The following is a 14335-nucleotide window of genomic DNA, read 5'->3' as shown; positions in this document are numbered from 1 at the left end:
CTCCCTTCATTTTTCCCTTCCTTCAACATTGACCACAACAACTTCTTTCAAGACATATCTCCAAAGGCAAGGGAAACAAAAGCAAAAATGAACTTTGGGGACTTAATCAAGATAAAAAGCTTCTGCACAGCAAAGGAAACAATCAACAAAACAAAGAGGCAACCCACAGAATGGGAGTAGATATTTGCAAATGATACTACAGAAAAAGGGCTGATATCCAAGGTCTATAAAGAACTTCACAAACTCAACACCCAAAAGACAGATAATCAATTCCAAAAATGGGCAGAAGATATGAACAGGCATTTCTCCAAAGAAGACATACAAATGGTTAACAGACATATGAAAAGTGTTCATCATCATTAGCCATCAGGGAAATTCAAATCAGCACATTAGGATACCACCTTACATCAGTTAGAATGGCAAAAATTGGCAAGGCAAGAAACAACAAATGTTGGAGAAGTTGTGGAGAAAAGGGAAACCTCTTACAACATTGATGGGAATGTAAATTGGTGTATCCACTTTGGAAAACAATGTGGAGGTTCCTCAAAAAATTAAAAATAAAGCTTGCCTATGACCCACCAACTGTGCTACTGGGTATTTACCCCAAAGAGATACAGATATAGTGAAAAGAAGGGCCATATGTACCCCAAAGTTTATAGCAGCAATGTCCACTACAGTCAAACTGTGGAAAGAGCTGAGACGCCCTTCAACAGAGGAATGGATAAAGAAGATGTGGTCCATATACACAATGGAATATTACTCAGTCATCAGAAAGGATGAATACCCAACTTTTGCATCAACATGGATGGGACTGGAGAAATTATGCTAAGTGAAATAAGTCAACATGTGTAGCTTTTAAACAATACCAATACCCAAGCCTTACTCCAGACATTTAAATCAAATACAGCTTTCCCTACTATCCAGTAGCAGAGTATTGATACGAAGCTTTTGTAAGCTGAAATTGCATAAAATAAAGCAATTGCCATTACTTAGTATGGAAAATTTTTTAAACATTCCCAGACACCCCCCCCCAAAAAAACCTTTTATAGGCTTTATAGGCTTTTCTGACACCTTAGTACTATTCTTGCTAACAGATGAGCACAATAAATCGAGGTAAAGCACAGATACTCACAGACACAGTTCGAAGCTGTGGTAGCTTGTTTAGTTTCTGGGAAACGAGATTGGTAGCTACACTCTAGCTGCTCTGGTGTGTGTTGCCTAATGGCTCACTACAAAATAAACACAGTGGGTTGAGGACCATTGATATCACGCTCAGAGGAATGTAAAACTAAGAATTGGTTGCTGGTCTCTGCTCTACCACTCACTTTGGCTGTGACCTTGAACAAACCACCCAGTCCTTTGGGTTTGAGTTTCTTCCACTATATAATGTCAATGACCTCCTTCTCTCCATTCCCTTCTTTCACGTGGACTAAATGTTCTGCAGAAATCATCCAGTTTTAAAAGTTTGTCATTTTCAAGACCTACAAATGACTCAAGTGGGATTATTTTGGCTTCTCAAATCAGAGAAAAATCTTGTGACAAAAGGCACTGAAGTGATTAAGGATGATAGACAGGAAACAGCTGGTAGGCAGCCAGGGACTTAACTGGGCTGGAAGAAAGAGCCAGGTTTCCCAAATGTCAACCTTCCAGGCTTTAGGAGGAGAATAGTAAGAAAGGAACCACCTAGTTTGTTGACAAAGCAGGTTAGCCATGCAAGAGTTCTGATGGCGCAATCTGAGGAAATCAGTGATCTTACTTTTAAATTTCCAACTCTACCCTTTACAGGAAATCGACAAATAGCTTGAGAACTTAGTCTTATTTTATGTGAATGCTGTATCTAACACACACCTATATAACCTTCGAATATACATATTCACATATGTCACATATCAATATGTGTATTCATATGTTAAATGCATTTTTTCAAAAAACAAAATGAAAGAGATATTTGTCAAATAATCTATTTCATGTTTTACATATTGAGGATATAGCATATACAAAATAAAAGTTCCTTCTTAATGACAGCTTGCATTGTAGTGGAGAAGGCAGACTAAAAACAAGATAAGTAAGTATACACTGATAAGACTAGAGAGACAAATTGAAGAAAAAATATTCCAGAAGTGTTGGGAAGCAGCCTAGTTTTAGATGGAAAAGCAGAGAGGAAGATAATCCCACATATCTTATTTGGTGTTAGATACAATTAACTTTGGTTTCCATCTGTGAAATGAGGATTGTTTGCCTTCTCCAGGTTTGTTGGGAGGGTTAAGTAAAATTGTATATAATCCTTGATAGGTACCTAGCAGGTACTAAAGGACTCACTTAGTAGAGAAAGTGAAAGGAATAACCAACCCAGAGTCAGCAGCAGATCAATAGTATCACTAGATCCTAAACTCAGAGCTTGAGATGTTACATCTCAGCCCTGTAGCATTGTGTTTACAGAGTGGTTCTGATATTTAAATTAATGGTACTCAGTCAGGAGAATGTGAGGTCTGCAAAGGTGGAGGTGGACTGTTTGGTCTCCACTATAATCTAGGAAGTAGTAAGGACTCAAGTAATATTTGTAGAATATTAATTCTACTTACTACTCTAATTTCTAAAGGTAACCCCTAAAATTCAACAAATACTAGCCATGGAAATGCTGCACCTCTGTAGGTGTATTTGGTTTTACAGTGTGTTGAATGAGACTTTAACATGCTATTTGACTAAATTAATGTTTTGTTTATTGGTTTAGTTTAATTTAGATTATATGAGATTAAGTGGATTTCCAGGGTTGAAATAAGGATAAAAAACATATATTTTAAATAAGCGTTTACATTTTTCAAGCTCTTTGTGCTTCACCATAGCGTTTTAAGGCCCAGTCTATTTTCTCTGTATGTAAGGAAGTTAACCTTACATTTTAATCACTGTTCATGCTATTTTCACTTCTAAACTCTCATGGACACCATTCTTCTGATGATCACTAATGCTGCTGTAGGACCTCAACTCTGTCCTATCCTCTTTGGCTTTCTGGCAGCCTTTGAGTCCTGATGAACATATCAGTCCTCCTTGAAACTGTCCCCTTTCTTGGCTTTTAGAAGGTTGAACCTTGGGTTCTATGTCCTCTCTAGTCCTCCTTCCCTGTCTTTCTGAATGTATACCTTCCTCTCGCTTCCCTTTCTGCATGTACTCTTTCCCCAACTCCCTACATGTTGTCATTCCCCAGACAGTGTTGTCCTCATTCTTCTTTCTATATCCCTTAGTTAATCTGTTGTTATTTTAATCATGACTTCAGTTATCAACTTTATAAGGGATGTCTCTATTTTCTCTCCTGGTTATACTCCATGGTGGCTTCTAGGTCTACATTTATAGAAGTAAGACATGTTAAGGGTATGTTTCTTTGTTTTCTTATATGTACTGCATCCAAAATAGGATTCTTTAACCTCAGGTCTTTTATCCCCCACCATCCTCTTCCTTTTGTTGTGTTCTCTACCTCTGATCATGGTATTGCTGTCTCTCTAATTTACCTAATTTATGGATTTAAAAGTCCATAGCCATGACCACTCATTCCTGACCCTTATTCCCATATGCAACGGGCTGTCAGACCCAAAGAACATGGGTTCCCTGTTGCTACTCACATACCATTTCTTTCTCTTAACTGCTTTTGTTGTGCTTAACATTAATTCTTTCCTACACCATTGCAGTTCTCAGCTTCCCCTCACCCTCCAGTTCATCTTTCACACATAGGCAGTTCTAATTGTATTCCTCTCCTTCTGCTCCTTCTGGAATAAATTTCAAATCTTTGCATCTAAAACATTTAACCATTTGGCCCCAAATACCCCTTCCCACTCAAATTCCTGTCTTTCCTCTTTCATAGTCTGTTTCAGCTGCACCAAATAACTCCTCATTACTCAGACCTCCTGCCCTGGTGTCTTTGTCCTTAATGTGTCTTCCACCTGGAATGTGTTGCCCCCAACTTGGCCCACCAAATAAGTCCCCTCTTCCTTCAAGGTCCTCCTTCAGGAAGTCTCTCTTGGTTCTCCCACATAAAATATGGCATTTTTCATTTCTGTGCTTCATTACCACTTTATCCGTTCCTTTCTCATAGCTCTATTGCACTATCTTTTCGTATGGTAATTGTGCATATTGTAGAGACATTTATCGTGTGACTACTTGACTATTTCCCTGCTACTTTTCGTTGTATTGACCTAATATATCCTCCATGACTGTCTTTTCACTTCAGTCATTGCTCAAATGGCCACCAGTCTCTGCTAGCTACCATCATCCTCTTTTGGTAGTCCTGGCTCCTTTTCGCAAACTAGTACCCTCCCCGGGAAAGCATCTCTAAATGCCCAGTGCTGTTCATCTCCATAATGACTCTCCTTTGAGAAAGGGTAAGAAATTTCAGTTCATGTGGCATGTTTACATCTCCCATTTTCACTTCCCTTAAAATTGCTAATCAATGATTTTTAATCACCACATTTCCCATTGACCTCAAAGACCCAACCATCTTTCTGCTCCTTGGGCTAAGATCCTTAGAATAGGATCATGCTGCAAAGCTGGTGGGGAGTGAAGGAGGTGCCTCATTAGAACCTCTTTCTTTTGCAGTTAGAAATGCAATAAAATGTTTAAAAAGAAAGAAAGAAAGAAAAGAAATGCATGTAGCAGCCTTGCCTGACTTCTTAGCTTCAGGGCTGAGAATTCAAACAAATTCTCTTGCCAGAGAACATTATGTGTTTACTTAGCAGCAAGGAGAGCATTTTCTAAATAATCAATTGCAAGCATAGGATCTTCCTGAACTGTGCTCAGTTCCTGGAATCCACCCTGAAGGATTGTGAATGCTACTTACTCATAACTGTCACTGTAGCTATAGATCTGCCTCGGTATGCTTTTGATTTTTCTTTCTGTTTTTCTCTAAAGAAAAAGAATCCTTAGCCACAGTGTAATTTTAAAGATTTATTTTGATTAGTCAAAAATGAAGACTATGAGAAAGCTTTTGCTTGAGATGCTAATCCTCCGAATGCTTACATTTGAATTTGTCCTTGGCACGTGGTTTCTCACATTCCTGCTCTCACTGTTTCAAGTCCTCTGCCTGAGCATGCTTTCTATCTTTACTTTTGTTTGGGGGCTTAGGATATCAGACTACAAGTGGTACAAATTTAGAACAAAGCAGGCCTCCGTTCAGGGGAGATTTGGTGGGTCATATCAAAGCATACCTGCGCAAACGGTAGCAAAAGTATTTTCCCACCACCTTCTAAATTCATGTGGGCCATGTAAAGCGTACAGGTCTAAACCATATAATAACTCTTCAAATTAACTTTATGATAAATAAATACTCTAAATCTACCCAGAATTATGTGGGGTTTTCTTTTTCAATATTGTATTGCAGCAACAAAATATGTTGTTAGGACCTGCAAGAATTACTGGAGCAAAACAAAGGCTCAGAATTGATATAAAAGACACGGGATATCAGTGACGCTCAGTTACCCAGAAATGAAAGCCATACAATTCCAGAACTGTGAGTGATCATCAAAGCCACCCTCTTAGGAAACTGAGGCTCAGAAAGGTAGAGAAAGCTGCCCAATTATTTTATTAGTATTAAAAGTTGATGAAAGTCTCATGACTCATATAAGCCATGCCATCAAACCAAACTACATCTAATATTTCACATACAAGGTAGCCTGTTAAGATTCATCCAGAGTTTATCAGAGGAGCCAGATTTCAAAAACAAAACAAAATCTCATCAACTGCTGAATAAAATCTCTCATTTGGCATGAGGATGCCATGAGAATGATATAAAACCAAATCAAAGTCATCTCAAGCCTGAAGTCCTACCAATCATGTATTAAAATAAACAAGAAATAATTTTGCTACCAAATGGTCCCTCTCTGTTCTTCGTCTTGCATTTCTTCTCTCTTCTTCCGCTTCCAGCCCCTTTCTTTCCATCTTCTGCTAAAGAATTCAACCAAAACTAGTTAGTAGCTCTCAAACAATCTGGTAGAGAGACAACTGCCATTTACCTTTAATTAGTCAAAAGGCAAATGTGAGGAGTTGCTCAGAGCCAGCTTCTGGGGATCTCCGCGAGACGTGCGCTATCCGGGTTCAAGAGTTGTCAGTGCAGCCAGCAGTTGTCTTCTCTTCCTTAGAGACAGATTTGACCTGATTGCATAAGTATGTTGAATGGTTGCTTAAAGTGACTTAGTTTAAGCAGCAGCTCTCCATGGCTGAGCTGTCAGAGCCCAGCATATGAGGACCAAAGAATCAGATCTTGCCAAAACTTCTTGTCTCTATGGAGATCGAGGCTACAGGAAAGCTCATCAAACTAATTCACTCCCTTCACTATGCATGCACTGCCCACTGTGGCCTTTTCTCACCACTGAGCTTTGTCCAGTCAACCTACTGTGCACTGTTCTGAGGCCAAAAGGTCCCAATTAAATGAAACCAGAACTGATGTTTCTTGTTTCATTTTTCTATGTACTATACAGCTTTTAAAATTTGGTCCACGGTGAGACCTGTACAAAAATAACTCACACTGCTGTTCCCTTGGCAGGACCCAAATTCTGGCTTAAGTTCTTTACACTTTTTAATTTCTTTTTCCCATCCCCAAGTGGGGGTTTTCTCTAATGTTATAATGCAAAAGTTCCAAGGCCTGTGTCTTATTCAACTTCTAACCCTTGCCCTACTATAGTGGCTGGTAAATAATAAATATTTGACGTGTTTTTTGAATGAAGGAATAAATAAGGACACAGAGTCTGTTGCCCCTTTGGAGCAGCATCTCTGGGTTTCTATGTGTCTATCTTACTGTGCACACAGGACTTTTCTCTCATCTCTGCACATTTCCTGCAGACTTTCTCGCATACTTTTATAAGCATCTTTTGGCTGCTGATTTTACCTTTTTCCGTGATGGCGCTGGACATTGAGTTTTCTCCAGCTGGGTCTTTTATTCTAAGGCTACTGGGAACATTTCTAGTAAGTATATCATTGGAGTGATTTTTCAGTGGCTAACCAAGTTGTCGTGGGCATTTAGCACTGCCAAGTAGTAAAGCTCTTTGACACTACTTGTCCTTCTTCCTTTATTTATATAAAATATTTAAATGCTTCATTGTGCACTTAAAACAGCTTCAGAAAAGTGTGACCAGAAGTAAGTCAATAGAGGAACTAATGAGGCTTTGTCTGAAGAAGGCAGAAGTTTATAATAATTCTGGAAACAGATTTCTGGAGCATGAGATGTTTTCAAATTCATTATTGCCTTTAGAACAACATGACTGTCTACATGAGCAGCCTGGACTGTTAGCAATAGAATTAGTGAGAGAGGCGGCTTTGTTGTTTTTTCATTACAAGCGGCAGATCATTTTCCTTTTTATACTTGGGAACTCTTTTGACTTTGTGAAATTTGATCAGTAAATTCAACAGTTTGAGATATTTTGTTTCTGACTTTGAGTGAAAGTAAAGTGCAAAGAATTAAATCTGAAAACTTCCAGCAATTGTTAATCAAGAGATAGAACTGCTTTCAATAATAATTTTAATCCTGCTTGCACCAGATTTATATTATAGGATAACTGATTGCTTGATTTTATGAGGCTGGGGAGCCTAGAAATACTTTGTTGTATTGATTAAGGACTTAACATTTCTGTGCAACATACCTGCTTGCATGTCAGGTGCCTTGCAGGAATAAAGGTGTTGCCAATTCAAGATAACCTGATAAATTTTTATTCTAATTAAGTTATGTATTGATTCTAATTTTTTATTAAATTTGATATGGAAAGGGATTGGAATGGAGGGTAGGAACCTTCAAAACCTTTCTTCACCAAGAGAAAACAGCTTTTCCACCTATTACAAAAAGTGACACACACACTCTATAGATGGATTTGTGGGCCGTGGGCATGCCAGCTGTTGGTCTCCATGCCAGAGTCTGTGAAATATTACTAAGGTGGAAAGGAAGTTTACTGCTTCCTTTGATGGAGGGCCTAGGGAAAGTGGGCGACAGGAAAGACGCACTCCCCAATGCCAGCAAAAATGAATGTCCCTGAATGGGCAAGTTAGACGGGTGTGAGATAGTTTGGGATGGGCATTAACTCCTTAGAAATCACAAATTAAATATTCATTGAGCACCACTGACTGCGAAAAAGAACTGGGAGTCGAGGGGACATCTGGGTGGCTCAGTTGGTTAAGCGTCCAACTTTTGGTTTCAGTTTTGTCTCAGGTCAAGATCTCAGGGTCATGAGATCAAGCCGGACCTCAGGCTCTACATTCATGAGTTTGTCTCTCTCCCTCTGCCTCTCCCCACTCTTACACTCTCTCTTTCAAATAAATAAAGAAATCTTAAAAAAAAAAAAAAAAAAAAAAGCAACTCTGGGTTTCCTTATCTTGGAAATCTGTAATGTGAGGACATTAGTTCTCAATGGAGCACCAGGGATAGAATCATTATACCAAAACCCCTCACTTGCCCTTAGAGTACATAGAGCCAATAGAGTTCAGTGACTTAGCCATGGTAAATTAGTAAACAGTCAACTAGTAAATTAGTAATTAGTAAATAGTAAACTGTAATCTATGTGCTGTACTTCACATCCAAGCCTGTGGGTATGGCAATAAAATCTCTAATACTTGGTTAGCAATGTTAAAGTTTATCCTGTGAGTACCATAGGCTTATCTTGAGAATCTTAGCACAAGAGTCAAGAAGGAGGCTAGACTACATATTTAAAATAAAAATTTATCATATCCAGGGTGTCTGGCTGGCTCGGTTGGTAGAATATGCAATTCTTCCTCTCAGGGTTGTGAGTTCAAGCCCCATGTTGGGTGTGGAGCCTACCTGAAATCTGGAAAAAAAAAAAAAAAGTATAATATCCAATAAAAAAGGGAAAATAGATAAAACCAGTGCTCATACATTGTATTTTAAATTCCAAGGGTCTTCACAGTACATTTTTCCCTATGTAGTTGCCAGATTTATGCCAGCTGCTTTGAATCTAGTTCTTCCAGCTTAGGGAAGGAAAAAAAGGTTCTAAAAGTCCTACCTAGCATGTATGTACACAAAGGAAAGAAAATATTAGTTTTCCCTCTTTGGGCATTTGTTGCAGTGGGAAAACTATCCTCTCTGGATCTCCCATGAACATCTTGAAGAGACAGTATATCAGTTTTCTATTGCTGTGCAACAAATTACCACAAATTTAGCAGCTTAAAATAATACTCCTTTATTAGCTCACAATTCTGTAGATCAGAAATCTTGTGCAGCATGGGATCTCTGCTCCAGGTGTCATCAGGTATTGACGGAACTGAGTTCTCCTATGGAAGCTCCAAAAACCCATCTTCTCCCAAGCTAATTCTTGTTGGCAGAATTCATCTCCTTGCAGTTATAGAACTGAAATCCCTTTTCCTTGCTGGCCATTACCCAGAAACTATTTTTAGCCCCTAGAGACCACCCACATTCCTTGCCACTCGCCTCCTCCATCACCAAAACAACAATGGTCCCTCAAATCCTTCTCATACTTTGAGAGTTTGACTTCCTCTTCTCTGACCAGCTGCAGAAGACTCTCTTTTAAAGGATTCAGGTGATTAAGTGAGGCCCACCCAGATAATTTCCCTATCTTAAGATAAATTGTTTTGTAACCTTAATTACATCTGCAACATCCCCTCACAGAAGTCCTCAGATTAACATTTGACTGAATCATGAAACACTACATAAGAAAAAAAATAATAATAACCATTTGAGTGAATAATTGTGAGAAAGTGTGTGCATATCAGGTGCCAAGAATCTTGGTAGGCCATCAGAATTCTTCCTACCACAGATGGCATGGTGATACCTGTCCAATGTTAAAAACGATGCTTCCTTTCTGCCTTAAAAAACATTGTCACCCAACACTGAAGATTCAAAGATCCAAAGAGATTATTTTTATTTAATGTGAGCCCAACTCCTAACTCATATTTTTGTATTTTAATCTCTATAGCCTAAACCTAGATATGAAATTGGTATGACCATACATACATATTTCTGAGGAAGGGCTCATAAATTTTATCAGGTTGCTAAAGGGTGTGGGACCTTCCACCCTTTATGATCCTCTTACTCCCACCAGAATATAAATAGCTACTGTTTTAATCCCAGAAGTTGCTTGTCACTTTTCCCATAGAGGGAATATGAACAGTCAGTAGAAAAACCCAAAATTTCTTCTCTCTCCCCAGGCATTAGAAACAATTCACTTGTTAGCATTCTTGGTAAGCCTACATCAGGTCTGCCTCAGGTGGTTGCTGCAAAATGGTGTCCCCATTTCCTTGTGCCCCTGCGACCATAAGACATCCATTCTGGTTTGTACCTACAAACTTGGAATTTACAAGGAGAAAAGCCAGCTATTTTTTGTAGCACCAACTGACTCTACTTTTGCAGCTGCTTTATGAATAGGGTGAGTTATCATTAGTAGCAGGAGGAGATCATGTGAGAATCAGCCTGGCTGGATTCAAACCATGTCTCCAACATGACTCACTGGTGAACTGGGGAAGATTCCATAACTTCCTCCGTCTTTGGTCTCATCATCTTCAAATGGGGTTTATACTAATAACATTTACAAGGTTGGTGGGAAGACTAAATGAGATAATACATGTAAAGTTTTTGAAAGTCACTCAATAAGTGCTGGAATTATTGTTATAAATTCTCAGCTCTTATTACCATCTCTCTTGTCTGAAGCAAGGTATATATCCACTGGCTCTCTGGTGGCTTGGGTTTATTCCCCCATTTCTCTAAGGTGCCCTCAGCAATTGTCTCTAATGAACCATCACCCTATTTCAGAGTGCAGTGAAGAGAAAAGAACTGATAGCAAGCTCATAAAATCTCCCACAAAGACCTTCTTCCGTGGCTCTTTGTGCAAATACAGTCTCCAACACATCCCACAGATGCCTGAGAAATTAGTCCCAACACAGAATCATAGTGCAAAAAAGACATAGGCACAAAACTCTGGAAAAACTTACATAGATAGAAAAGCTCATGGGACAACTGGATGGCTCAGTTGGTTAAGTGTCTGCCTTAGGCTCTGGTCAGGATCCCAGGGTCCTGGGATCCAGCCCCACATCAGGCTCCCTGCTCAGTGGGGAGTCTGCTTCTTCCTCCCCCTCTGGTGCTCTCTCTTTCTGTCAAATAAATAAATAAAATTAAAAACAAAACAAAAATGAAAAGCTCATTATTTTGTCATTGGGCAAATATGGATTACAGCCAGAAATAAATGATTGTAATGGAAGGGAGAGGAATGTAATATTGAATACCAAGTATCTGCAGTAGCCCCTTAGAGCTATAGGTTATATTTAGGTGGTGCCTCCTGTCATTCAATGTAAAACAAAGAACAGTCTCCCAGGAGTACCACGTGAGGGGGAAAGTGACTATGACCTGAGGCTATGACGCCAAAGGGAATTAAAGGAATAATGATAATAGAGTCCTCAGTCCTTCTGAAAAGTCATAGAGAAATAGTTTTAAAAATGGGATATGAAATATTACATGGAAACCTAATGAAGCAATATAAAGAACCAATTTATTATAAAATGGTATTAAATTATTGTCTTCACTGTTTAAGATCTTTAAAATGTCAATACTTGACAAATCTCAGTAAAATAATACAAATTTGCTCTTTTCACAAGACAGAAATGAGGAAAATGATGATGAAAATTAATGATGATGTAGGAGCTGTCATGTTCAAGCAGACTCCTTTGGAGAATAAACAATGTTTATTCCACAATAACAACCCCAGAGTATGTTTCTGTCCAGAGTGGCAGAGAAGCCTCCAGCTTTCCCTGCGATATCACCTGCAATATCCAACAATATCAGGAGATACTGACTTGTGTGCAAAAATCTCATTTTTGCGACGTCCGCTTTGCTAATAAAGCCTGAACCAGATGTATCACCTTGAGATCAGAGGCCTCCACAACTCTTCACCCAAACCTTACTTGCTCCAAAACTTGCTACCACTGCTACTGCCACCACCAAAGACAAAATTTGATTTCCCTGTCTGCTGACTTTGCCTGTCATAAGAGATGGCCATTTGTTCTGCTGCACCAGGATGATCTATTTCCACCCAGAAGCCCATAGTGTCTTGTGCAGGTATAAAGGTTGACTAGCTGCCCAGCCTTCTTTTACCATAGATGTGAATATCTTCTGGAGTCTTCGAACTACTCATCTTGGTGTCAGTATTACTCTGGATCTTTAGGTATATTTTAGTAATTATAAACCTCAAAGAGAAGAGAGTTATGTGTATCACTCTGCTTGCACAGAGAGAAGAAAAAGAAGTCACCCGCCCCAAGAATGTTCAAAGCCATCCAAGCAAACTCCATTTGGCTTCAAACCTGGAAATAATCCTCTGTGGCTGGATACTCCACCTCCTGAGATCAAGGCTGAATCCTAGGAGTCATCCTTCCTTTTCCATGAAAGGTAGCATATGTTGGCAGCTAAGTGAGGTTTTTTTTTTAAGATTTTTTTTTTTTTTAAAGGCAGTTTCAGGTTCACAGCAAAATTAACAGGAAGGTACATAGATTTCCCATATACCATCTGCCCCCAAACATGCCTGGCCTCCCTGTTATCAACGTTCACCACCAGAGTGATATATTTGTTACAATTAATGAACCTATGCTGCCACACCATATTTTACCCAAAGTCTGTGGCTTCACATTACAGTTCATTCCTGGTATTGTAATTCTGTGTGTTTCCTGCAAGTGTAGAATGACATGTATCGATCATTATGATATCATACAGAGTATTTTCACTGTCCTAAAAAATCCTCTGTGCTCTGCCTATTTACTTCTCTGCTCCCCCCAACTCCTGACAACCACTCATTCTTTTCCTGTCTCCATAGTTTTACTTTTTTTAAATGCCATACAATTGGAATCCTAGAGCATGGAACCTTTTCCACTTGGCTTATTTCACATAATAATATTCACTTAAGGTTGTTCCATGTCTTTTCATGGCTTGACAGATTAGTTGTTTTTAGTGCTGGATAATATTCCATTGCCTGGATATACCACATTTCATTATCCATTCATCTACTGGAAGACATCCTGTTGCTTCCAAGTTTTGTCAATTATAAATAAAGCTGCTATAAGCATCCAAAACATGGAGGTTTTTGTGTGGACATGAAATTCTCAACCTCTTTGGGTAAATACCAAGAAGCACAATTGTTAGATCACATGGTTAGAGTATACTTAATTTCGTAAGAAACCATCAAACTAGAGCACCTGGGTGGCTTTGGCTCAGATAATGATTCAGGGTCCTGGTATTGAGCCTTGCATCAGGGTCCCTGCTCAGTGGGGCATCTTCTTGTCTCTCTTCCTCTCCTCCAGCTTGTGCTTTCACTCACACCCACTCTCTCAAGTAAATAAATAAAAATCTTAAAAAAGAAAAGAAAAGAAAAAAGAAAGAAAAAGAAAAACCATCAAACCGTCTTTCAAAGCAGCTGTACCATTTTGTCTTTGTACTAGCAATGAATGAGAGTTCCTGTTAATCCACATCTTCAGCTTTATTTTGTGTTGTTAGTTTTCTGGATTTTGGCAATTCTAATAGGTATGTAGTGGTATCTCATTGTTGTTTTAGTTTACATTTCCATGATAACATATGATGTAGAACATCTTTTCATTCATTTATTTACCATCTGTATATCTTCTTTAGTAAGGTGTCTGTTATGGTCTTTGGCTCATTTTTTAAATTAATTGTTTATTTTCTTATGCTGAATTTTAAGAGTTCTTTGTATATTCTGAATAATGGTCCTTTATCGGGTGTGTCTTTTCCTAATATTTTCTCTCAATCTGTGACTTGTCTTCTCATTCTCTTGACATTGTCTTTCCCAGAAGAGTTTTTAAATTTTGATGAAGTCTAGCTTACTAAGTATTTTCTTCATTGATTGTGCCTTTCACATTGTCTCTAAAAATTCATTGCCATGTCCAAGGTTGTCTAGGTTTTCTCCTATGATACCTTGAGGAGTTTTGCAGTATTGCATTTTACATTCAGGTCTATGATCCATTTTGAGGAAATTTCTGTGAAGTGTGTAAGGTCTATGTGGATGTCCAGTTTTCCAACAGCATTTGTTGAAAAGACTATTTCTGCTCCACAGCATTGTCTCTGTTCCTTTGTTAAAGAGTAGTTGACCATATTTATGTAGGTCTATATCTGGGCCCTTTATTCTGTTTCATTGATCTATTTGTCTATATTTTCTCCAGTACCACACTGTCGTGATTACTGTAGCTTTTTAGTTAAGTCTTGAAGTCAAGTATTGTCAGTCCTCCAACTTTGTTCTTCAATATTGAGTTGGCTGTTCTGAGTCGTTTGCCTTTCTGTATTAATTTTAGAATTAGTTTGTTGCTATCTACAAAAAACTTGTTGGAATTTGAATTGAGATTG

At 38.6% G+C, this 14335-nt stretch overlaps 1 long non-coding RNA gene across 1 annotated transcript in view; it reads right to left on the bottom strand.

The window, feature by feature from the left end:
- Window positions 1–8715: 8715 nt before the first annotated feature.
- LOC309870019 overlaps window positions 8716–14335 on the bottom strand; it is a 57639-nt gene continuing 52019 nt past the window's right edge. Inside the window, exon 3 of the long non-coding RNA XR_014314428.1 lies at window positions 8716–8792. This is a non-coding gene — a long non-coding RNA (uncharacterized lncRNA). The remainder of the gene's footprint in view (window positions 8793–14335) is intronic.

The sequence above is a fragment of the Mustela nivalis genome (genome assembly GCF_964662115.1).
Source record: "Mustela nivalis genome assembly, chromosome: 7".
Classification (NCBI taxonomy): domain Eukaryota; kingdom Metazoa; phylum Chordata; class Mammalia; order Carnivora; family Mustelidae; genus Mustela; species Mustela nivalis.
The sequence above is the reverse complement of the archived record's forward strand: the minus strand, read 5'-3'. Positions and strand labels throughout refer to the sequence as shown.